We start from the raw sequence: 24,195 nt of genomic DNA, 5'->3' as shown, positions 1-24,195 counted from the left end.
ACACAGGAGAGGGCACAATGTTGCTTACTCCTCAAGATGGACAACGTGTCAGCAGTTTGTTATATCAACAGACTGGGAGGCACGCAATCGAGGATGCTAGTGGTGCTAGCAAAATAATTTTTGCACTTGTGCGTACAGAGAGGGATATCAGTGACAGTGGAATACTTGCCAGGTCGTCAGAACGCGATAGCAGACTGGAACTCCAGATTCCTCAGGGATGCCAATGACTGGAAGCTGGACGAGAGGATTTTCCAGGCACTGATGGAGAGATGGGGTCCGTGCAGGACAGACCTCTTCACATCGAGGCTGAACAAGCAACTTGCTAGGTTTTTTAGCTGGAGACTGGACCCGGAGGCGGAAGTGATAGACGCGTTTCTGCAACAGTGGTGTCCAGGCAAAGAATACGCGTTCTCTACCTTCACAATGATTGCAAGGACTGTAGCACAGGCGAGGAGACAGCGTGTATCCATGATACTGATTACGCCAGATTGGATGGGTCAAGCATGGTTCCCGAACCCGCTAGAGATGATTTACGACAATCTGATAGCATTGCCGAAATTAGATCTCATAGTGAGAGATCCCACAGGGGAAGGTCACCCTCTAGTGAATTCAGGCAGCCTCAGCTACATTGCATGGGCAATTTCAAGAGAGCCGGGTCTAGGCCAGGATTAGCGGAAGAGGCTGAACAGATTATCAACGAGGCTTGGGCACCTGGTACCAAGAAGACATATAGAACAGCCTGGTCAGGTTGGCACAGTTGGTGTGTGGCAAGGGACATACATCCCTCTAGAACAGATGCAGTACATGTGGTTTATTATTTGGCTCAGTTAGCAGCCCAAGGTAAGGCGTATAGGACAGTTAATACAGTCAGATCAGCTATTTCTGCGGGACACCCAAGCATTTAAGGGTTAGTCGTGGGAGAACATCCTTTAGGTTGCAAACTGCTGAAAGGGGTTAGAATAATTAGAACAACATCATAAATATGATCAGGTATGGGATGTAGACTAAGTCTTAAATATGTTTTTTTATCATGGCCAGACAATGATGAACTATCTAGAAAGGCATTATCAGCCAAGTTGACTATGTTATTATGTTTACTGTCATGCAAGAGGGTCTCAGTTGTAAAGGCTTTAGAGATTAATAGGAAGTCATTATCTCCTCAATGCGTAACCTTTGATATAGTGAAGAGAACTAAGACGTGGTTGAGATCAATTTCATATCAGGCATTCCCAGGACATCCACAATTATGTCCAGTGAGATGCATTACAGAATATGACTCTATGACTAGGGCAAGGAGACCCCCAGGGGTAAACCAGTTACTCATAGCCATAAGGAAACCATTTGGGGCAGTAGCGACGGCCAGGTTAGCAAGATGGATTAGATGGGTGATGATAAAGGCTGGAGTAGACACAGATTCATATGGGGCTCATTCAGTGAGAGGAGCAAAGGCCTTGAAGGCTTTCCTATCAGGAGCCAGAGTAGAGGACATTATGAAGGCAGCAGACTGGTTGAATGAATCGACATTTAAAACCTTTTATTTTAAGCCAGTGGAATAGTTACATTGGTGGTAAGTAAGCTTTAAACAAGCATATTACAAGCCTCCTTGTCTTGACACAGAATTCAGATTTCACACACATTAGTTACAGAAAGTCATAATTCTATTAAAGAAATGGAGGCGAAGGATTATCCCACCCAGTAATCGAGATTGTAAATATGAATGTACTGCAATCTGTGATGAAAATGTTATAAAAGTTGATATTGTTGTCAAAAGGTATATGGAAAAGTTTTCATGTCGATTATCCACCCTTGGGGCATTAGTCTGAAATATGGTTTGTGTTTCAGGTTCTACGGCAGAGATTAAATCGAATGGTTCATGAGGTCATGGTTCATGGAAAGCATGAGGAATAAAAGGTTGTGGTTTACAGCGTTTACCGGCTGGGATGCAAAGTTGACTTAAAGTTGGACACAGACAAAGAAAGAGGAAGGACTTGAGAGTGTTGGAGAGGATAAAGGACATTGTAGGTGATGATTGGTGTAAGGAATCACGTGTTCTGTTATTTCATGGACATCAAAAGAATGAAACTCATACAAAAGACTTTATGGGAAATGTAGTTTTGAATGTGTTTATTTTTTGATGATGTAAAGTTGTTTGATTTATGCTGCTTGAGTAAAGAATAGAGAAGCATAATCTGTGTCTTTAATAGAATTATGACTTTATGTAACGAATGTGTGGAAAATCTGAATTCTAGTTGCAAAACTCCTGATGGTGCAACTGACTGTGGGATGTTGGATCCCAGTGATGGCTATTGGCAATGGCTGCGGTCCGTCTTTAAATCCACCTTCTCTTCGTTGTCCTGATGACAACTAACATTTTGTGTTCCTGGAACACGCAGGGATTCTCTCACCTATTCGATGAAGACGGCCTATGGTCCTCCATGGATCTGTTCTTCAGGAAACGTGGCTAACTGAGAGAACTCACCTTCACGGTCGCACTGCCTTGCGGAGAGTAGCAACGAAAGGTCTCCTTGGGCGTCTGAAGGGTGGCCTATTGGTTTTAGTTAAGCAGCCTTGGACTTTATCTGAGGTGCTTGGGTCTTCATCTATGGTTCAAGCTACAAAAATGTCCCACGCACAGACAACTATTAATTCAATTAATGTTTATGATTCACCTAATCGTGTCGCTATTGATAGCAATTTTAACAGTGAAACACATTCTCGATGTAAATAAGCAGAATGTTCCTATATGGACTTTAATGCTGATGGTATCGAGTTTAAGGTGATATCTGAATCTGCACCTATAAGGCAGGCTGCACTTAATCGACAAGGCAAGGCTTGGGCAACTGTATTGGAAGCTTATGCTTTTGTTCGCCTGAATGGCTCTTGTGCAGACGATGCACACAAGGCATTAACACGTGTCAGTGGAAAGAGTGCATCTACTTTTGGCGATGTCTTTCTTAATTGAAGGGGCTTGCCATTGGTGGATGACATGGCAATCCTATCCCATGAAGAAAGTGATCACTTGCCTTTATGGGTACTCCTCCAGCCCTTCCAGGGGACTGCTCTGGCCAGTCTCTATGATTTAAATGGTGACATATTTGTTAATAATGGTGGACAACCACATCCATTGGAACCCACATAATTTGGACAAAGGAAAAAATGCTTCCGACAAGACTTTTACCTGCTTTTATATGGCAATTTACCATCCCTGTACCCCTTCCTCATTAAATATAACAGACACTTTTTCATCAGTGATCATTAGTGTAAAAGGTCAAATTAACAAGCAAAGATGCTATAAAAGTCCATATGAGCGGTATAATAAAGCGTACAACAAGCGATCCAACTATGATCCTAGGATCATAGCGGCCAAAAAACAATTGTGGGCTGATATTTCTGCTTTTATATATCCCATATTTGGTATCTATAGTTCTGATGAAATCAATAACACATTAAACTTGCCAAAATGAGCTATGGTTGAAAGAACACAAACCCAGATGAGAAAAGGAGAGATGGCAACAGATTGCCTTACCTCGAGTATTAATACCGAAATCTGGAAAGTAATGAGGGGGGTCACTAAAAGTGTTTTTTGCCAATAAATTCTCTCTGTGCCGGTCTGGGTTGCCCACATTAAATCCACTTTGGGTGCTAGCTCCTCTGAAGATGAGAAGATGGTTATCTCACATGCTCTATATGAATGCAAAGCGTTGATTATTGATATTAGTATAATTATAGAACAGCTAAATAAATCTTGTGCATCAGGCCCAGATGGCATATGTAATGGCCTGCTTAAACTATCCCCAGAACTGTGGGATCATGCTTTACAGCTACTTTTTCTTGACTTTGGAACATCTGGTATACTCCCTCCTACCTGTCGTGAGAGTCATCTATTACCTATTAATAAGAAAGGCCTCTGGAATGCCCAAGCTAACTATTGTATGTTGGCAATGTTGGAAATTACTGCTAACATTTTTGCAAAGGTATTATTTATCTATCTATCTATATTCTTGTATAGCGCCACCAACCCGTAGGCCTCAGGGCGCTCACAGAAGAAGGAAAGGGACAGAAACAACAAAGAAACAATGGACAGACAAAGGACTAAAAAAAAAAAAAAAAAAAAAAAGAAAGACATGAAGACTTGGTGATATCTAAGCCTCGTAAGGCCAGCAGAAGGGGGAGGAGATAACGGAAATTAAGTTCAGATGCCGAGAGGTCTACGCTAAGAAGGCAGAAAAGGACCTAGCCTTTATCGAACAGGAAGGTCTTCAATTTCTTTTTGAAGATAGGCAGAGACTCACTATTAGAGAGGTATTTAGGGAGAGCATTCCAGAGAGCTGGAGCCCAGGAATTAAAGCTAATACCCCCAAATCTTTTTAGGATAGATGGGGGCTGAACCAAGACAATATTGCTACTTGAGCGCAAGAGACGGGTGACAGGTTTCTTTTTGATCCTGGTAGCGAGATAGGATGGAGCTTGGCCATGAAGGCATTTAAACACAGTAGTAAGGCCTTTGTGGTGTAAGCGCTGTTTCACAGGGAGCCAGTGAAGGCTACGCCTGGCGCCAGAGACGTGCATATTGCGCTTAAGGCCCATTACAGCGCGTGCTGCGTTGTTTTGTATGATCTGCAAGGTTTTGATGTTGGCCTGGGAGGTACCGATCATAAGGCTGTTGCAGTAATCGAGCTTGCAGTTTACAATGGCGGCTGCAATCAGAGCAAGGTTCTCTTTCGACAGGTAAGGACGGATCTGCCATAGGAGCTGGATGTAATAGTGACACGAGGATTTGAGATAATTGGCCTGACGGGTAAAAGATAACTGCGGGTCAAAGTAAACTCCTAAGGTCTTTACTGACTTAGATACGGGAATTGTATGTTGTCCAATCAGAAAGTTGTCGTAGTTTGTGTCTAGTTTCTTCAAATTTTTCTGGGTGCCTAAAATCAACAACTCTGTTTTCGCATTGTTGAGGGCCAGTGAGTTTAAGGCCATCCACTTCTGGATCTCAGTGAAAATTGAGTTGATGTGCTCAACATCTTTTTGATACTCACCAGTGAGTTTAATAACCACCTGCGTGTCGTCAGCATAGTTGGCAAAGTAAATTCCTAGAGCTGACAGGAGAGCACAGAGAAGACGAGAGTAGATGTTAAAGAGAAGAGGCGAGAGACATGAGCCCTGTGGAACACCACATAGTAGTAGGGAGGCCATGGAGTGAGCATTATCCTTAGTAACTCTCATGTTCCGTGGTCCCAAAAATGATTTGAACCAGGCAGAGGCTTCAGGGGAACATTTGCCGATTGTGATTAGTCTATCCGCCAGTAGTTGATGATCGACTAAATCGAATGCGGCGGATAGGTCTAATAATAATAACAGGGCAGTATGTCCTTTGTCAATAAGGCCAGCAATGTAGGATTTCAAATCTAGCAGTGCAGTCTCAGTCCCATGATTGGGGCGAAACCCAGATTGTTGAGAGGCTAGAATATCATGTTCCTCGACAAAAGTTTGGTATTGACAATAAGCGATCTTATCTATGATTTTCAGCAAAAAGGGAACATTAGTAATTGGGCGATAGTTTCCTGCTTCTGCAGGATCCAAATTTTCCTTCTTAAGCAAAGGAGTAACCCATGCTTCCTTTATGTTTTCGGGGACGCATGATTCACTGAAGGATCTGTTGACAAAGGTAGTGACCCATGGGGCAAGGGTGTGGATATGATCTTTAAATAGGGAGGCCGGAAAGGCATCTCCCCTACAAGATGTGGGTTTAAGTTTTACGACGATGTCAATAACTTCCGCTGTAGAAACGGGTTTAAAGGTGAAGACATGAGAGTCATTAGGCGAAGCCATGTTATCTAAAATGGAGGGGGTATTAGTCAATAGTTTGACCTGAGAATTAATATTGTTTTGATGAGTAAGAGTTTTTTTGGTGAAGCTGTTGTGGATGTTTTGACACCAGGTACTGTCTGCCGTGGGCAGTGAAATGGTAGTACAGCCTTTAAGCTCCTGGAGAATAACGAAAAGCTCTTTGGAGCTAGATTTGGCTTTAGAGATCCTAGAGTTAAGATGCGATTCTTTTGTTGAACGAATAAGGGATTTATACTGAAAAAGCGCCTGCTTATAGGCGTACAAACTGGACTCAGATGGTTGTTTGTGCCATTGTCGTTCCATTTTGCATTTTTTAGAGCGGGCCTCAGTAATTTCAACTGAGAATGGGGTATAGGGAGCATTTTTAACCTTTTTTTTGTTAGAGGGTTTCAAAGGGGCTAGTATTTCTAAAGTGGTATCGAGTGCGGATCTTATGTTAGCTACAAAGTCGCAAAGTGGCATGGTCATCTCTAGAGAGGGTAATAGAGGAATGACCGTAGTACGAAAGGCCTCTTGGGTGACTTTACGTAGGTTCCTTGACATAACAGGGATAGTAGGCTGATTATCTTTTCTCAGAATACACTTGTGGTTGGTCTGAAAGATTATGGAGAAATGATCTGACCAGATGCATGGCTTTACATCGATGTTGATAATAGGGACATTTTTTGCTATTACCCAGTCCAGTATGTTGCCGCCAATATGAGTGGGGGTTTTAACGTGCTGAGTAAAGGATAAGGAGAGCAGGGAATCTGCTAAGGAGATGGACGAGGTGTCCAAAGGATTGTCAGCCCAGAGGTTAATATCACCCAGAATAATAGTAGGTGTATGAGGTTTACAGAAATTGCCAATAAAAGCCAGCAGTTGTTCTTCGAAAGAGGGAGTATCAACAGGTGGTCTATAGAGCACTAAAAGATTAAGAGAAATTGTAGCAGAGAGGGTCAATTTGAGAAAGAGAGTTTCACATTGATCCACGACTAGTTTGACAGATTCGTGTATATTGATAGTACTTCTATTAGCTGAATTGAATACATGGATAAATGAGAATGATATTCTGAGTCCAAATCAGACAGGTTTCAGAATCAAAACATCAACATCTCACACTATTCTTATCCTGGTGACCTCTGTTGAATATGCGTGGCTGAGAAGAGAGACTGTAGTATACTGTGCGTTTATAGATTTCAGTGCTGCCTTTGATACCGTGATACGGAACAGACTATGGTGAAAATTGGCTGCCTGTAATATTCTGCCAGGGCTATTCAAAATGCTTATACTGCTCCATACTGATACCAGCATAAGGGTGCGCCTAGATGGTATTGGTAAATTATCTGCATCTATACCCATTGGCAGAAGCATGAAGAAGGGCTGTATTGTCGCAGCCACCCTGTTGAATTCATACCTAGCTGATCTGAACGTGGCATTCAGCAACATAAATAACTGTCCGGTTAAAGTTGATACACAACAAATTAGTTGACTTGCATTTACTGATGACCTCCTACTGCTTGACCATACCCCCAAAGGTTTATAATCCTTGATCGATGCACTTGGTGATTCTGTACATAATAATAGCCCAAAAGTAAATATTGAAAAAAGCAAGATCATGGTGTTCTCTGGTAAACATAAATCGAAAACTAGAACCGCACGGTCATTGGATGGTACTAAATTTGAATCCGTTAAATCTTGTAACTATCTAGGCCTACGCGTTGAAGTCTCTCTCTGATGATGGTAAATACCATAAGTGCTTTTATTGGGAAGAATGGGGGTGTCAGGTGAGGACAAAGGCAGTGAACATGGCAAGAGGAATGTGCACAAATTCACACAGTGAATAGCTTTGAGTCAAACAATATGCACACAGGAACCAAGACTCATGTATACTAAAACCCAGGAGTGCAAATAGAGTGTGACAACAATACAAATATATAAAAAAGGGATGTGGGGTAAGCACTTAGAAGCTCCTTGTGACTGCATGGAAAGTCGACAAGCTCCTTACCCACAATTGCTATTACAGGTACTGACAGCGCTAAACCCACGTAGAGGGAAAGCAACGACAGGATCTGTGACCTAACACGCTTGATGGTATTGAATAAGGGAACTTAAAAACAGTACTCACGAGGACGAGAAATACCTATTCAATGTCAGCAAGCCCACGAACCCTGTTGACCAAACAGGGACCCAGAAAGGCTATAACAGCAATGGGAGGATAACTAAATACATAAGACTGAAGACAAGGGGCAAGTAGGAATAGTGATTACAGAATAGTGAGGAAAACATAGGCATTGACAACAGCACACCACACCTAATAATCAATGGGAAATAAATGCAAGGGAAAACATGGAATGGATTCCAAGAGAAAGTAAAGGAACAGGAGCAAGGAAAACGGAATTACAAAGGCAAACTTCCCCCACCCATCCAATAAAAAAGGCAGGAAGTTAAATCTGAAGAGGAAAGACTAAAGCATCAAGGTTTACAGTAGCAAAGGACAAAGTCAAAGAAATATAGAACACAGACAAACTGGGCTGCATCAAAAGGGAAAGCACTGAGAAATGTTTCCTGCAAACAGAGAAAGACAGAAAGGGAATCTAGGAAGCAGAAATCAATTAAGCACATAAATTCGAAATCCAGGGATAAGGAACAAGGAATGGAAAGGTGGAACTAGGCACAAAGGTAAGAACCAGGAACAAGGGACCAGTCACAAACAGGAACACTGCATCAATGACCAGCACTGGACTGAAGGAAACTGAGGCTTTTAAAGCTGCTTAATGAGCACATAGCTGCATTCCAGAGTAGTGGTATCTCTTACTAAAATTCAACGTGTGTGGTGTTTTAGAAATAAAGGCTGGCAAAATTGGAATCCCACGATCTGAACGTCTGTGCAGACTGTGTGGTGACAATGTAATGGAATCACTGGAACTCATAATCGCAAAATGTGAAAGTCTGCTCCTATAAGGGCAAGGTTTATCAAATATTACAATAATCAATTGGACTGCAATGATATGTTTCTTATCTGGCCCAAATGTATGGAGGGTAATGACCTTAATTTTATATATTGTATGGTGACATTTTATTGGAAATGTAAAGAGATTTTAGATATGTTATGAAAAGATGTATTTTAGACTGATTTCATGTCATTTTATGGTTGTTATTAATCTCCTTGGGATTTTTAGCCATGGTACCGGTGATCTTTTATGATGTTCTCTTGTAGCCCTATATATTTTAAGTACACGTTTTGATTATATGTCACATGTTTACATTTGTATTGTGTAATGACTTTTCATGTTTATCTTGTATATACAAAGCCGCATGGCTGTGAGTATAGTACATAAATAAATACATACATATTTTGCTTCGGGAATGCCTCGGGATATCTAGTTGCATAATCCACAATCACAAGTACAGGTTTCAGGCAAAAGGACTGAGTTGAAAAGACCTACCCAAACACAAGTCCTAAAGAAGGTACTTCCAAATGTTCGACCTTCTAAAAGGTCGCCTTTTGGTTGGGTAGGTCTTTTCAATTCAGTCTAGGGCTGCAAGGGATGTGGGGGTGTCCCTCGCGACCACCTACTCACTATACTGTGAGCGGGAGTTGCGGAGGTGTCCCCCGCAGCTATCCTGCAGTCCATCAAAAAGAAAAAAAGAAGAAAAAAAGGCTGCAGGGTCTGCAGGGTTGTCCCCCGCAACTCCCTGCTCACTATACTATACAGTCTCTATTCAGTATAGTGAGCGGGTTTTGCGTGAGACACCCCTACAGCTGACTCAAAAAAAAAAGAAAAGGAAAGGTCCCTGCGGCGCCAGTTTCCGATCATGGAAGTGAAAGGGAACAGGCATTGCAGGGACAGAGCGAGACGGAATTCAAGGTAAGTATGGGGGTGTGGTGTGTTGGGGTGTGTTGGTGCTGTGGGTAGGGGTGTGGGTGGGGGTGTGGCTAGGTGTTTTGGTAAGTCTTCGGTCATTCAACCCCAAATCCAAGTACATACTTATTGCCTAATCAGGATGTTTCTAGAGGACCAATTATGTCCATGCCAATTCTTGAAAAGGGGATTTCTATAATTGGTAATGGGTTTAGAGGGGCTGGTAATAGGATGTGGGTGCTGGTCTTTTGACAGATTTCACAGATGAATGTTTGGATATCCGCGTGAATACCTGGCCAGTAAAACATCCCACTAATATGCGCCTGCGTTTTAGATTGTCCTAAATGCCCTCCGGTAAGGTGGGAAGGTAAGGTGGGAATGCGCAATCTCCAGGACATCTCCAGTACAAACTTTCAGTGGCTATTGGGTATTCCCAATTGTGTTTTTACAAGACCTTCCATGGATTCTCTTTTCTATAAAGCAATCCATATTTTAAGAAAAGAAATTGACTTCCCTTTTCTAAGCCTGCTCCTTCTGGGATTGCTTGTAGAAAAGCTTCAGCAAGAGCTGGATCATTTCGCTGGGCGAAGGCTAGGTCAGGATAACTGGTGGGCTCGTCTCCCTTTTTCTCTTCGATATTAAGAGATTTTTCCACTTCCCCAAAGCCTAAGTTGCCTCTGTCTGCTTTATCTGGTTCACTTTCTTTAAACTGAGGGAATAGCGCTCTTTCTGAAATGCCCTGGGCGATTTGATCTCCTCGACATATCTCAAAAGGGTTCTCACCATGATTCTGTAAGAGAACCTTCACATCTCCCAAGAAGTCGAGATCAATAATGCCTGCTAAAACGCATATCCTGAACTTCCACGCTAGGCCAGATTTTGGGGCACCCCAAAGGGGGTATCAGGACCAAGTCCGTAGGAATCATTCCTCTTTTCCCAGGAGGGATAATAGCTTCCCTACTACTGCAGATATCAAACCCTATTGTTTCCTTGGTGGTGATGGAAGGTTTGGAGGCTCTTTGACTACATTTTATAAACTGCATGGTTCCCCAATTTGTTCCAATTGAGTCACATCCCACTTCTGACACCATATGTAAGGAACTCATGGTGGCAACAGTAAAGACAGACACAAATGATCACTATTCAAGGGTGTTTATTAAACTGTATAGATATGTTGGAAAAACGCCTAATCTAAACCTAAATCTAAGATGTGAGCAAGCTTCGACCATCGAACAATAGTGGTGTTGTTGTCAAATAAAAAGGGCCTATACTAAAAATAACTATTGCCAATCTTTATGCTAAATACAACAAGAAGTGTGGGATAACGTTCTTATGAAAGAAGAAATTGTTTATAAACAATAAGTCAGGATACAGTACTTGGGGGTCTCCCTTCCCTACGGTTTCAGCACAGGACAAGGTAGGACTGTGGTGCACAGCACACGCTCGAGCTTTCCCAGCACAAGCTAACAGTTCTGCTTTCAGCCATCAGGGCGTTCTGTGGTTAAGTCTCCGTTGTACCAAAAAGTCTCTCTCCGCCATGGAAATTAACAAGGGGGGTCCTGGGAGTCCCTCTGCCAGACATTAGTCACGGTTACGAGAGCCTTACCCAAATTCTTTAGCTCACTATCTTTAACAGAGGAGAAATATCCAAAACATATCAGTCTTTGTCCTGCCCTTGGGCAGTAAAGCACCGAAAGGCTAGGCAATTCTCCTCTGAACAAGAGTACCAACAACAACCCCAGACACGTGTTTCGGTCTGGTTGGACCTCATCAGTAGTGTGGAGCTATGCCTCTCTAACAATAGTGAGCAAGGGGTCCACGTCTGGATTCCCCTAGTAACTTAGGGTGAGACCCAAAGTTACTTAAATAATGCAAATTAACAAGGGGTGTCCTGGGAATCCCTCTGCCGGACATTAGTCCCAGTTGCGAGAGCCTTACCAAGATTCTTTAGCTCACTATCTTTCACAGAGGAGAAATATCCTTCACCTCTTTGTTTTTGCTCTGTCTGCTGTGGGCCTGATGTATTCAAATTATAAACAAAGAGCTATTTTTCACATATACATTGGGTGATGCTTTTCAACCTTGGATGCCCCTCTTCGGGGCGCAGATCCCTAGAAAGTTCCTCAATTGTTAGCCTTCCTCTGCCGGGTTCACTATGGCTTTCAACATCTCCTTTGTGACAATCACAAATCTTAATGTCATTTTAAACAGTTCGCTATGAATATCTCTTGGCCGGGTTCACCCTTGTCAACACATCGTATTTTGGGACTTTAGACTTCGCCCTCTCTTTATTGGCATCCCTTGTTCGGGTTCACTCGTGCCAATCTTGTCAATTGTACCTTTCTCATTCAATTCTTACGATGCAGGATTCATTTCCCTTAGCTTCATAATCATCTGTCGGTCAAAGACTTTCGACTGTACAGAGGATTTTACAAGACCCCTGTATGACCACTTTGGCCCTTTTCTTGCCTTTCCTATGGCCTTCTGGTTTCAGTAGTTTCAACAATCAGGTAAACCCCAGAGTTTCCCGAGTGAACACACACGTGATGCCAGACTACTCTGTTGCTGGTTTTCCGCTATTAGCCGTTTGCTGGTTTTCCATAATTAGCCATTTGCTGGTTTTCCGCAATTAGCCGTCTGCTACTTTTCATTCAACACAGTTCAGTTTCTTATTGACCTTTCGCCTCGACTCACCGCCTGTGATGAACCGCTTGGCTTTCTTTTCTTTCAGAGTCAAGGCTGGTACCACGGAGGTAATCGTCTCTCCTCGGCTTGGTTATCAGTGGAGGAGGATCTTGTGTACCATTGACATCTGCTGCATCACACGCTGGCTATTGTTCGTGGTCTTACTATTCCTTCTAGGGAGATTTCACGGGCCTTGGTCAGAAAGGGCAATGTCGCTTCTCTCCCTGTCACCCTCTCGGTATGCACCATCTTTCTCCTCCTCTTTTTCCTCCTCCACTGAGGAGAAATATCCTTCACCTCTTTGTTTTTACTCTCGCTGCCGTGGGCCTAATGTGTTCAAATAATAAACAAAGAGCTCTTTTTCACATATACATTGGGTGATGCTTTTCAACCTTGGATGCCCCTCGTCCGGGAGCAGATCCCTAGAAAGTTCATCAATTGTTAGCCTCCTTCCGCGGGTTCACTATGGCTTTCAACACAATCTCCTTTGTGACAATCACAAATCTTAATGTTTTTTTAAACATTTCACTGTGAATATCCCTGGCCTGTGAATCTGTGCTGCAGTGCTGAGTTAGCTTTCTCGTCGTGCAGTCTGCCTTGCTCCACCTTTTATCCCTGTGGGGAAAGGAAAGGGCCGTCAGGTGTGTGCGGTTCTGGTCAATTGCCTGACTTTACCCGACCCTGGTGTTGGGACATGTCAGGTAAATGGCTTGAGTCTTAGTCTGTTGTTCTTTGTACTATGCGAAAGAGTTCGCATCGGAAAAGGGGGCGGGGTAAAGTGTTTGTATATCCTACGTGGTAGGTTGGGGAAAAGGTGTCATAGGAAGGGGGGTACAGCGTCTCACACATCAGTGTCCCACTTCAACTCCCCAAGGACTCCCCATCAATGCGATCCTCCCTCACTGTTCCACCCCCAGGAACTGGATCCAATAGCGATGGCCGTGTCCTGGCCACCCGGATGACAGATCCCTGGGGGACCAGTCCGGGAAACACCTCTCACCCCCACGTTTTCAGCACGGGGCAAGGCCATTCACTCGAGCAAAGCGCATACTCGGACTCTCTGCGGCATGAGTATACAGTTCCATTTTCACAGTTCACACAAGTCTCTTTACTTCTCATAAGTCTCTTGACACAAAGTGCCTGCTGTACCAAAATAAAAGGCACGCAAATGTTCTTTTTAGTATTCAAAGTATTCAATTTGGGTGTTCACCCTGGATTCCTCTCAGCCGGGCTCAGATCCTTTTCACAAACAAAAACTTCAACGTTGGATCCCCCTCTTCCAGGTTCAGATCCCTTTCCAAACCAAGGTTCAATTAGTCTCCCTCAGCCGGGCTTGGACCAATTGGTTTTACTTGAAACTATCGAAGACTTTCAAATGTGCAAGGGGTTTAGCTTGACCCTTTGCATGACCACTTCCATCTCAATATTTCTTTCACACTCAGCATCAGCTGGATAGCTAACAGAGACTTTCGAATGAGCACCCATGGGAGCTGGATGACTCTGTGTAAGGTATCTTTTAATGGTTTCCCCAGAGTTCAATTATAAAGTTCAAGTAATTCCTTTTGGTTTTCAATTGCAGCCGCGTCGTTCATTCCAAACGCTTCACACACTGTTCTCTTTATACAATGTTGCTCTTGCAAACTTGGTTCAAAACACAAGCCGTTTGGTATCATTTTTTCTGGCTCACCGGCTGTGTTGCCTTTTTGGATGCGGCTTTGATGTAGGAGCCAAGGACAGTACCACAGCAGCAATCGCTCCTCCCCGCCTTGGTTATTGATGCCAAAGGGCCCTGGGTACCTCCAACACACTGTGCAGGTTTGATCAGCCTTAGTTCCTGGTCTTTGGTTTCTTACTTTCCAAGGCTCTTGAAAGTAACAGTCTTTAACAGTCAAGGGTGCTTCCCTTCTTGCAACCCTCTCCGGTCTCGCCGTATTTCTTCTTGTATTAAATTTCCATCTTGGAACTGCTGCTTCCTCATGTCTTTTCCCTCGCTCAGAGTGTTCTTTCGTGCTCCGCCTTTTATCCGTGTGGGGAAGTGTGATGGAAGTCGGGTGTGTGTAATGATCTGTAATTGCCTGACCTTGCCTGACCGCAGTGTTGGGACATGTCGGGCAAACAACTCTGGTGTTAGTCCATTTTCACCTACGGTGAACTGTCTGTGAGAAAGGGTTTGTGTCAGGAAAGGGGTGGGTTGAGTTCCTAAGTATCCTATCTGATAGGATGGAGAAAGGGTGTTACAGGAAAGGGGATATCGCATCTCGCTGTCTGGTGTCCTACTTCCACTTCCCGCAGACCCCTCATCCAGGGGATGCTCCCGCACTGGTCCACACCCAAAAACTGGATCCAAAAGCGATGGCCGTGTCCTGGCCACCTGGATGACAGATCCCCGGGGACCAGCGGGTGAGACACCTTCAGGTTTCTCACAGAGTCCAGATACTACATTTAGGACTCACAAAGGGCTATACCGTTACAATCGTCTTAGTTTCAGGGTTTTTTCGGGTGCTGAAGTATTCCAAAACATAATACGAGGTGTCCTGGCTGACTTGGAGGGGGTCTTCCATGAAAATGATAACATTCAGGTGTTTGCAGAGTCAGAAGCCGATCACGTGGTGAGGCTGGTCAATGTCACAATTGCTGCCAAGAAGTCCAGACAATATGTTATCATTCTGACCCTAGAAAATGCTTGTCACCCTTAATTGTACTTTTTGGCCTAAACGGCACTCCATTTCTGAATTTTGCAACACTATAACTATCAATCAGCCTGGCAAGTTATCTGCATAATCTACATCCTCCTATACACTGGAAAATGTGTTTGCCACTCATGGGCTGTCGCAAGTAGTGTGCTCGGACAATGGGCCGCCATTTCAAGGAGAGAGCTTTGAACAGTTCATGCGAGAATATGGGATTCACCACCGAAAAATGTCTCTAGTGTGGCCCCGGGCAAACGTCGAGGTGAAACGCTTCACGAGGACCCTTAACAAAGTATTCTGCATTGCCCACGGGCATGGACAGTGCCTTAAGAGAACCTTCTACCAGTTCTTGAGGGAGTATCGAGCTACTCCCCACAGCTCAACCAGTGTTGCACCCACGGAAACACTATTTAAAAGATGCCACAGAGGGCTGTTGCCAGACACCGGGGAGAGGGAACCCACCGAGATCGATGATGACAGGGTGGCAGAGGAAAGGAGAGCCAGTAATGAGAACATCCGAAAGAGGGCTCAGACCGCACCAACTAGTGCCTGGAGATGAGGTGCTAGTGAAAAATAGACACTCACAAGAGAAGATATCGCTCCCATATCATCCCAACCCATGAACGTAGTGAGCGTCAAGAGCTCTATAACAGCGTTCGATGGAAACGGCACAGTCAAAAAGAACACCAGCTTCTTTAGGCAGTTAGGCGAGAGCACTCAGCCAAGTGTCTCACCAGGAAGGGGGATCGATGAAGAGTCTTACGAAGGTGGAGGGAGTGACCGTCCCATGATTCCTTTGACTGATGAGATGCAGGTGAGGAGAGGCCAAGCTGGGTAGGGGACCGGCATTACCCTCAGCGTGCTATTTGTGCAAAGCATGTTTGACGTAAGTACAAAAAAGGTAGCAGGCGCCCCTCTATCGTAAGAACAAGGCATGATAACCTGTTCATGGGTTATTAACCACATTGAGAGTTCGCAGCCATTGCTTTTTGCTCACTGTACCTTCACAGATGGGAAATATCCATTTGCATATCAGTCTTTGTCCCGCTCACAAGGGCAGTCCAGCACCGAAACGCTACGGCAATTCCTCTCTGAAAAAGAGTACCATCAGCAACCCCATACACGTGTTTCAGCCTTTTTGGGCATCATCAGTGTTGCGAAGCTGAGCCTCTCTAAGCACAGTGAGCAGGGAGTCCATGTCTGGTTGCCCCCAGGTAACCTAGGGTGACAAACCCCAAATTCCTTTCAAAAATACAAAAAAGGTAGCAGGCGTCCCTCTCTCGAACGAACAAGGCATGATAACCTGTTCAGTGGTTGTTAACCACATTGAGAGTTCGCAGCCATTGCTTTTTGCTCACTGTACCTTCACAGATGGGAAATACCCATTTGCATATCAGTCTTTGTCCCGCCCACAAGGGCAGTCCAGCACCGAAATGCTATGGCAATTCCTCTCTGAACAAGAGTACCATCAGCAACCCCATACACATGTTTCAGCCTTGTTGGGCATCATCAGTGAGGTGAAGCTGAGCCTCTCTAAGCACAGTGAGCAGGGAGTCCACATCTGGTTGCCCCCAGGTAACCTAGGGTAACCAACCCCAAGTTCCTTTCAAAAATACAAAAAAGGTAGCAGGCGCCACTCTCTCGAAAGAACAAGGCATGATAACTTGTTCAGTGGTTATTAACCACATTGAGAGTTCGCAGCCTTTGCTTTTTGCTCACTGTACCTTCACAGATGGGAAATATCAATTTGCATATCAGTCTTTGTCCCGCCCACAAGGGCAGTCCAGCACCGAAATTCTATGGCAATTCATTTCTGAACAAGAGTACCATCAGCAACCCCATACACGTGTTTCAGCCTTGTTGGGCATCATCAGTGAGGTGAAGCTGAGCCTCTCTAAGCACAGTGAGCAGGGTGTCCACGTCTGGTTGCCCCCAGGTAACCTAGGGTGACCAACCCCAAGTTCCTTTCAAAAATACAAAAAAGGTAGCAGGCGCCCCTCTCTCGAAAGAACAAGGCATGATAACCTGTTCAGTGGTTATTAACCACATTGAGAGTTTGCAGCCATTGGGCCTCATTACGAGGTATGCCGGTAGCCATGCCGCTATTGGCGGCATGGCTGCCGGCAAAACGGCATCCGTGTCCGTGTCCTCGGAATGAGGACTTACCGGACCATTCCGAGTTTGGATGGCCCGGTAATTCCTCACTCGAGGACACGGACACGGTTCATCCCCATTCCCATTTCAGCCCCCATAGGGCTGAATGGGAATGGGAGAGGGAGTTAACAATGGGCCATTACGAGATGGCCCGTTGTTTGCTCCCGCTTCCCCTCGTGGGACCCGGTATGCACGCCTGGTTTTCCCAGGCGTGCTTAACGTGTCCCGCGAGGGGACCTCGTAATGTGGCGTAACAGGTTGAACGGCGCCGCAGCCTTTTACGGCACCGTTTAACCCGTTCCGCCAGGGTCGTAATGAGGCCCATTGCTTTTTGCTCAATGTACTTTCACAGATGGGAAATACCCATTTGCATATCAGTCTTTGTCCCGCCCACAAGGGCAGTCCAGCACCGAAATTCTATGGCACTTCCTCTCTGAACAAGAGTACCATCAGCAACCCCATACACGTGTTTCAGCCTTGTTGGGCATTATCAGTGAGGTGAAGCTGAGCCTCTCTAAGCACAGCGAGCAGGGAGTCCACGTCTGGTTGCCCCCAGGCAAGCTAGGGTGACCAACCCCAAGTTCCTTTCAAAAATACAAAAAGGTAGCAGGCGCCCCTCTCTCGAAAGAACAAGGCATGATAATTTGTTCAGTGGTTATTAACCACATTGAGAGTTCGCAGCCATTGCTTTTTGCTCACTGTACCTTCACAGATGGGAAATATCATTTGCATATCAGTCTTTGTCCCGCCCACAAGGGCAGTCCAGCACTGAAATGCTATGGCAATTCCTCTCTGAACAAGAGTACCATCAGCAACCCCATACACGTGTTTCAGCCTTGTTGGGCATCATCAGTGAGGTGAAGCTGAGCCTCTCTAAGCACAGTGAGCAGGGAGTCCACGTCTGGTTGCCCCCAGAGTAGATTATGCCAACAGCCCATACCTGGGCATGCCTGAACAACTTCTAAAAAAAAACTACAACACATACAAAAGGCGGGAGCCAGACTCCTTCTCAAACTACCCCGATGAGAACACATCACACCTGCGCTAAAAATACTGCATTAGCTAATAAAACAGCAAATAAAGTTCAAATCCATGTGCATCACGCACAGAGCTATACACAACCAAGGCGCAGAATTCCTGAGAGATAAATTACGCCTACACCAGCCGACAAGAACGCTCAGATCAAGCAACGACATCTGCCTAGAACCGAAACCCTATAACAAAAAAAACTCGGAGGATCCTCGTTTTCTCACCAGGCACCAAAAACATGGAACGACCTACCAAAGAATATACTGAACACAAGAAACCACCTAGTATTCAGGAAACTGCTCCATTCCCGGCTTTTCACTGCACAACTAGAAAACCAACCACAAGAACGCCCACACTGCTAAACAACGATGAACAAAGAGACCGACCTTGGTCCCGACCAAACAACCAAACTCGATCAGAATGCACCCCAGAACATACCATAAGACATCTTGAGAGATATCCACAAGAGGAGGGCACTACAGACCGAACACATAGTCAGACCAAGACGAAATCACTTAGATGATTCATGCACAGCATCACGTACCACACCACACCGAAAGTGCAAGCAGACATATTCACTTCGATGGTAGGGTAAGAGGAGACCACTACTCCTGCTCCGACACCCAAGGGGGAGAACAGACATTCGAATCCCACTATACATAGTTCTTTAGAATACAACAGTAGACATAGTTCATTAGAATAAAACAAGCAAAGCGTCGCGCCAAAACCGAAATTTCTGTCAGGTGTGGGCCTCTCTCTCCCCTTGCGATGCTCACGATTCTAGCTGTGTATTAGGACTGTACTTAATTATTTCATTGTTTCTCAAATCCAGCGAAGTAAGCTACTGTACTCAGTTGCTCGGTTGGGCAAGGGCCTCTCCCACATTATGCGGGACTCTCAAGACTAGCCGTTTTCACAACAGGCCGGATTCCCGAAACCCAGGCATTCAGCCATACTGTGATTAGCTGCAAATCATATCACCCATTAACCTAAAAAAAGCTCAAAACGTTCTACATACATTTCTCACTCAAAACTAACACAACCACCTCTCACACCGCAATCCACATGCACTTCACCACATCGCTACAACACATAAACTGCACCAACAGCACACGAGGACTGACATCGCCCTGATACCCGCATCAAAAGCTCAGCACCCGGTGTATACTGAGTTGAAGTTGCCATCAGAACACCACTCCTCTCACTATCCTACTCCCTCTTCACCCTACTAACCCATCCCACCTTCTCATTTGCAGATCCGACAGAGCACCTGGGGACCAACGCCATTGGTGACCTTTAACATCTAACATTTATTTCGTAGTGATATGTATACTAATGGAATGTGAATAAAAGGCCAGTAAAAAGCCAATTGTTTTCCAACTAATGGTCTAAGTGTATGTTATTGCCTTCCTGAGTCCAAGAACTTTTAGTCTGTGTAATAGGATAAGTGCTGAGGTCATTACACGTGTCTGAAAAGCAAAACATCCTTCTTCCGACAATTCTTCCCCAACCTACCACGTAGGATACACAAACACGTTACCCCCCCTTTGCTGATGCGAACACTTTTGCAGATTATGAAGGACGACAGACTAACACTTGAGCCATTGACCTGACATGCCCCAACACCACGGTCAGGCAAAATCAGACAATTGACCAGAACCACACACACACACACCTGACGGCCCTTTCCCTTCCCCACAGGGATAAAAGGTGGAGCACAAGAGCACAATACGAGCAAGGCAGACCGCTCGTCCAGAGAGCTAACTCAGCACAGCATTTCAAGAGGAGGAGAAAGGCGGCGCACACTGAGAGTGTGATAAGAAGAGAAGCGATCTTGCCCTTTCCGAGCAAGGCCCATGAAACCTCTGCAGAAGGAACCTTAATACCGCGATCAATAGCCAGCGTGTGTTGCAGCAGATGTCAGATGTACACAAGACACTCCTCCGCTGACAACCAAGCCAGGGAGAGAAGCTTTTCTCTCTGGTACCAACCTTGACTCCAAATAGCAAGAACGCCAAACCGTTCATCCCAGTTGGTGAGTCGAGGGGAGAGTCGATAAGAAAGCAAACTGTGTTGAACGAAAAAGTAGCAAACGGCTAATTGAACTATGAAAGCTTAAAGAGCGATTGATATGAAAAGGGAAAAACCATCAACAGAGGAGTCCGGCACCACGTGGGTGCTCACTCAGGAAACTCTGGGTGATTACCCGATTTTTGAACCTACCCTAACCAGAAGGCCTTGGAAGCAAGGCGAGAAGGAGGTCAAAGTAGTCATACAGGGGTCTTGTAAAATCCTCTGTACAGTCTAAATCTTTGACCGACATGATTGTGAAGATAATGTAAGTGAATGCTTCATCGTAATAGTTGAACGGAAAAGGCGCGATTGACAGATTGGCAAGAGTGAACCTGAACGAGGGATGCCGATACAGAGGGGGCGAAGTCTAAAGTCTCGAAATACAGTGTGTTGTCAAGAGTGAACCCGGTCGAGCGATCTCCACAGTGAACATTAAGATTTATGAAAGTCACCTGAAATGTTGCATAGAAAGCCATAGTGAACCCGATAGAGGGAGGCGAACAGTCTAGTCATATCTGAGCCCGGAAGAGGTCGTACCAATGGTGAAAAGCCAATACCCACAGACCCATCAGTACACCAAGGCAAAATACAAGAGGGAAAGCCTTTTGAATGTATGTTATGACAAAGTGACGCAGACCAAGAAAAGCTAATATTCGAGAGGGTCTGAGCCCGGACGAGGGGGCACCCAGGGGTGAAGAACTATCACCCAGATAAAGAGAATAACTGTTTGTGGAACTTGTGTTTTGATACTTTGATCCTGACAGGCCCTCGAAAGCAAAAGAACATAACTATCAGTGGTCCCGTAATCAGTCAGGATCTTTATATGGACCTGCGCCTGGAAGAGGGGGATCCAGAGGAGAAAGGCCTCACCCAAAGTATATGTGACAAGGAACTATTTGTTTATTGTTTGAATACATCAGTCCCACGCGGCAAGAGACTTTTGATAGAAAAAGAGACTTAAACACTGAATGCCCTGATTGCTGAAAGCGTAACTGATAGCTCATGCTGGGATAGCTCAAGCGGTATCTAGTGATTGCATCAAATTAAAAAGCATTGAATGCCTTACCATAGAAAAAAAGCATCGAAAAAAAGCATTGAATGCTTTTTTTTTTTAGGGTAAAGGATTTATTTTAATTATAACAGGTTTTAAAGGTTTAAAAAAGGGGGGCTGAGGCAGACCCCCCCCCCATTAAAAAAAAAGAAAAAAATGCATTCAATGCTTTTTTCAATGCATTTTATTCGATGGCAAGGCATTCAATGCTTTTTAATTCGATGCAATGACTATAAACCACTCAAACGTATGCTGTGCTCCTAAATCCCACCCTATCCTGTGCTGAAAAGTGCTGCATCCTGACTTATTATTTGTGAACACTTCCTTCTTTCTTAAGAACATTATCCCAGACCTCTTTTTGTATTTAGCATAAGGATTGGCAATAGGGTTTTCTTAGTATAGGCCCTTTTATTTGACAAGGCGCCACTAGTACTGCCTTATTATTATTTGATGGTCCAAGCTTGCTCCCATCTTAGATTCAGGTTTAGATTAGGCGTTTGTCCAACCTACTTTTGCAGTTTAGTAAACACCCTTGAACTGTGATCACTTGTGTCTGTCTTTACTGTTGCCACCATGAGTTCCTTACAACACACAAACATAACATTTGCCTGTATCCTATGCTCATTACATAACCCTGCTTTCCTTTCTGGAAGCCTCCTTTCTTGTGGCAGGTCAGGACCGCATTCTATTGCCACATCTGGATCTCTTGGCGTCCATCCTCTTCACCCCCTGACAACCCCCTGAGAACTATTGGTCTTCCCCTTCCATGCTCTCAACTTCTGAGGGATATGGTACGTGTTCCCTTTGTCCAGAAATGTCTGGCTCTACTTTCTTAAAGAAAGACGAGTTCCGGGTAACTGCATTGCAGCTTTTGGATGTAGTAATCATGGACTCTTTCACATCCACAATCTCCAAGTCTCGAGGTCATAGGTCAGGGACAACTTTCCTTCTGGCTATCAGTATTTCAACAGAACCATATCCCTTAACGCTAGGTCATAGAGCCTCATTACAATACTGCCGGTCCAGAAACAAGGGGGCGCAGCGGGCACGATAGGCAGACTTGTCATGGGTGTCACTTGCTAACGGTATTTTCCAATGGCGAACTCTGCATTCCCGTATGAATTCAGCAAACCCCTCACTCTGGAACAGTAGTCCATTATCAGAGGAGACCTCATCAGGCAGCCCATGTGCCGCAAAAGTCTTTTCCAGTGCCAGTAGCACATCCCACAATGCTGTAGAAGGGACAAACATGATCTTGGGATACCAAGACCATTGATCAATTACGCCTAAGAAATGTGTGTCTCTTCCTTTGGACTCCAAATTCACGTGCACAACCTCCCATGGCTTGGGGCTGCATGCATAAATTCAATCCTTGGTTCCCTGTTCACTGGCACAGAGGCTTAACACCATATACACTCCTTCACAAAGTCATGACCCTTTCTTCTAGTCCAGGGAACCACACTTTCATATGCAATCGAGATTTGGCTTTAGCTGATCCCTGGTGCCCGTCATGGGCTAGTTCAATCACCCAGGGAATCAAAAGGCCTCACTGACAGAGTGGTCCCACACAGGACTAGTGAATACTGCGCGTTTGCGAAGGTTTCTGTCACGTAAACCATTAAAGGATTGTTGAACTGTTGGGGAAGGGAACCCCATTGTGAAACAAGTATTGAACTGTTGAGGAAGGGGCCCCCATTGTGAAACATTTTGAGTTGATGTTGAACCAAGTGTGGGAAGCCTGAGAAAACTGTGTTTTGAGAATTTGATAACAAACCAGGCGAGTAAAGCCTGTGTGAACTGCATGCTGTTGAACTATGTGAGTTCGGAGCCAGGCGAGGGAAGTCTGGAAGAACTGTGCCCCATTGAACTGTGTGAACTATCCACCTAAGCTCCTAACAAACTCTTATTACTCAGAGCTTGGGGAAGGCAGTGTTAGTCAACTCCATTGCCGTCCTGACTTTCTTTTGATACACTCTTTTGTTTTGACTTATTTCCCACAACTTAGTTATTGTAAAAGCGTGAGGGCAAGCATAGGTTTCGGATATAGACATTTCTTTATTTTGTCTAGACGGACTCTGACTAATTACTTTTATTTAATGATCGAGACTACTCCATTATAGACCTAGGGCCAGCAAAGAAGTTTCCAATTCCCATTGAATGCTTAATAAAGGTGTTGAAACTTGTACCTTTGTGTCTGTATCTAACTTGTGATACCATGCCTGCCTCACAGATGGTGTCAGAGCGAGATACGGCTCAACAGAGACAAGTTGGGGGACTCATGTTACTAATTGTACTGCCTCCAGCTGGGGAGAAGGTAATTGTCAATATTGAAAACACAGATAGAATCCAGACCATCAAACAATCTATATTTTTCCAAATCCATGGATCTTTCTTTCCAGTCTCAGTTACTCCTTGATACCCTTCCTAGCTCCAATCATCAACTACATCAGTGGGACCATATTGTTCTAAAAATAACATCTCACTGAACATACAACCTGGTGCTTTGGGAACTTCGCTGGCAAGAAAAGCTCTTTCAGGAATTCATTTACCATCTATTTTGAGAAACCAGAAGGTGTCTCACTAACTAGTCCCCGGGGATCTGTCATCCAGGTGACCAGGACACAGCCATCACTTTTGGATCCAGTTCCTGGGGATGGACCAGTGCAGGAGGATCACTTGGGTGAGGGGTCTTGTGGGAGTGGGACACGGTATCCCTTTCCCTTAACACCTTTACCCCATCCAACCAGAAACTCAACACCCCCTTTTACAACACAAACACTTTCTCACAGACAGCCTGCTATGAGAGAAAACGGACTAA

The sequence above is a fragment of the Ambystoma mexicanum genome, chromosome 3q, assembly GCF_040938575.1.
Source record: "Ambystoma mexicanum isolate Mex_15411 chromosome 3q, UKY_AmexF1_1, whole genome shotgun sequence".
Lineage (NCBI taxonomy): Eukaryota > Metazoa > Chordata > Amphibia > Caudata > Ambystomatidae > Ambystoma > Ambystoma mexicanum.
Note: the sequence above shows the minus strand (reverse complement) of the source record.